Source organism: Geospiza fortis, unplaced genomic scaffold (genome assembly GCF_000277835.1).
Source record: "Geospiza fortis unplaced genomic scaffold, GeoFor_1.0 scaffold117, whole genome shotgun sequence".
Lineage (NCBI taxonomy): Eukaryota > Metazoa > Chordata > Aves > Passeriformes > Thraupidae > Geospiza > Geospiza fortis.
Window position 1 is genome coordinate 4,485 of NW_005054500.1, and position 2,713 is coordinate 7,197.

The window sequence follows — 2,713 nt, forward strand, 5'->3', positions numbered from 1 at the left end:
CAGCGCCCACCCAGCCCCCGGGCACTGCCGGGGTCCCAGCCCCACACACGGACTGCGGGGCGCCGGGGGTGCTCAGGATGGGGGGGGCACCCCATGACCAACCTGGGCAATGAAGGACGGGAGGGTCCCCCCGAGCATGGCTTTGCCTACCAGCACCCCAAAAAAGGCGAGCACAGAGCCTGATGCCCCAAAGTGCCACCCTGCACCTTAACACAGGGTGACAGCACCCCCAAAGAGCGCCCTGTCCCCCTAAAGGGCACCTCCCGAGAGCCCCCCCGTGCCCCCAGAGGAAACCCTGACACACACTGCTAGCACCCTGTGCCCCCAAGGGACCCCCAGTCTCTGGCTGAGGGTGCCCACAGCACCCCCAGGGACACCCCCGAGGGTGCCCACAGGTGCGTGCAGGGGAGCCCCGGGGTCCCGGGGCAGTGCCGGGGGTGACGAGGAGCCGGTTTGGGCAGGGGGTCCCCGTGGCACCTCATGCCGGGAGCCCCACGCGTGTCCCGGGTGGGGTTCGGGGTCCCCCTTGTCCCTCGGCTGTCCCTCGGTCCCGCTGGCCGTGCTGCGGGCGGGGCCGGGCCGGGCCCTTTAAGAAGCTCCACCCTCGGCCGAGCCCAGGTGGCGCCACGGGGCTTTTCAAATGGTGACAAAATTCCCAAATCCTCCAAAAGTAGGATTTTTTCATTTCTGTAAGGAGTATTTTTTATCTTTTCTTTGTAATTTTTCTCCCTGGAATGGGACATCTTTCATGCAAAATCCCCAAAAAGCTTCAACTGAGGAATTTAGATATTTTTTTTTTCCTTAATATTCCTTAGAGTTCTATATCTGGGTTGTTCATCAGGATGATGAAGAGAACTGGGATGAGGCTGGAGCCTTGTGGCACCCCAGTAATGACAGGTGCCAGGCTGGTGTCACCCCACTCTGTCATCCTCTGTGCCCAACCCAGGAGCCAGCTGCTGCCCATCCCATGTGTTTATCCAGCTGCAGCCTGGACAATTTTGTCCAGAAGGACCCTGGGAGAGACAGGATCAAAGCTTTGCTGGGGATACCCTGTTGTGGAAGGAAATCAGGCTGGACAAGCAGCACTTTTCCCTCATGGAGCTGTGACCAATGACTGGGTTGTTCTCCAGGTGTCTTCCAGTACTTCATCTTTTCCATGATTTTACTGGGCACTGAAGTGAGACTGACAGGCCTCTGGGTTCCAGGGTCCTCCTTCTTGCGCTTCTGAAAAATCAGGACAACAGTCCCCAGTTTCCAGCCAGCTGGGACCTCCTGGAGTCCCAAGACCATTCAAAATCATCAAGAGAAGCTTTGTGATGGCATCAGCAACTCTTGGAGGATTCTCAGATGAATCCCACCAGGTCCCATAGGGATTTGGAGGGATCCAGCTGGAGCAGGAGATCCTGCACAAGTTCATTCAAGATCATTCCTGCAGTCCTGCTCGTCCAGCTCAGGGCACTGGGACTCCCTTGGTCCATCCTCTGGACACAGAATGCCTTGAACAGCTCTGCCTTGTCCCTGTCCCCTGTGGGAGGTGACATCCTCACCCACCCAGGCCAATCCATGCTATTCCTACAGTGCCTCTTGCCATTAATAGGTTTGAACAGGCATTTCCCACCTGGCAGCTTTCCTGCCCAGGCCTGCAGGGTGGGGTGGCTGTGCCAGGGGCAGTCCCAGCCCTTCACCTGTGCCCAGCCAGACTCTCCCTCAGGCCATGGGGTCAGGGACCACCTCAGGCCAGGGACAAGCTCTGCCCATGGCACATCTGGCTGGTGGATGGGAAGCTGAGGAAAAGCACTTTCCCAAGCAGCTGTGAGTTGTTTTCAGGGGTCACAGGTCCCTGAAGTGCTCCCCCAGCCCCTCCTCACACCAGTTCCCCCATCCCCACACAGCCAGGGCAAAGCACCAGCTCAGAGGGAGTCTGGGAGCTCCACACAGAGACTGCCCTGAGCATGGGAGGTGTCATGGTCCCCATCACCCAACAGCTCAGAGCATCCAACCCCAAATCCTGACACCCTCCCAGCAACCAGGGGGGTTGGCTGGGGATGATGAAGAAACACTCCTCAAAAACCATTATTAAAAAGCAAAGCATGTGGCCACAGCCGCTGGTTTAACTTAGAAACACTTCAAGTGGCCCAGAGTCTTCCAAAAAACCCGAGAGCTGCTGGCCCTCGTCCCCCCCACCCTGTCCCACCCCCTTGTAGAATTCCATAAAAGAAAAGTTCCATGTTCCACAAAGTTTCCATTTGTGTGGTGGTGATGGTGGTCTTGTTTGTGGGTCACTGTTGGGTTGTTTCCCCCTTTCTTGATTCCTCTTTTCCTCCTGGTTCTCTGCACATCCAGCACTTCCCATGAAGCCCAGCACGTGCTCAGGGACACACAGAGAGGTGATGTCCCTTCTCCTGCTGGGACAGTCTGGGGATGGAGCAGGACTGGCCATCAGCTCCTCCAGGGGCGCCCATCACCCCCTGCCCCCCGTCCTTGCCACGGCTCCCAGGCACTGGGAGGGACAGGGAGCACACGGGGCACAACAACGGGCAGGAGGCTGAAGAGCCGGAGGCAGCTGCTGGGTGAATTCCAGGTGAGGAGTCAAGGAGCCTCCAGGCGAGGACAAACCCAGGAATAAAAACAGCTGGGGTCAAGAGAGAAGGGGCAGCAGCCCAGAATCCATTGTTTGCCGTCCCGTGCCGTGCCGGCGGGGCTCCTGCAGCGG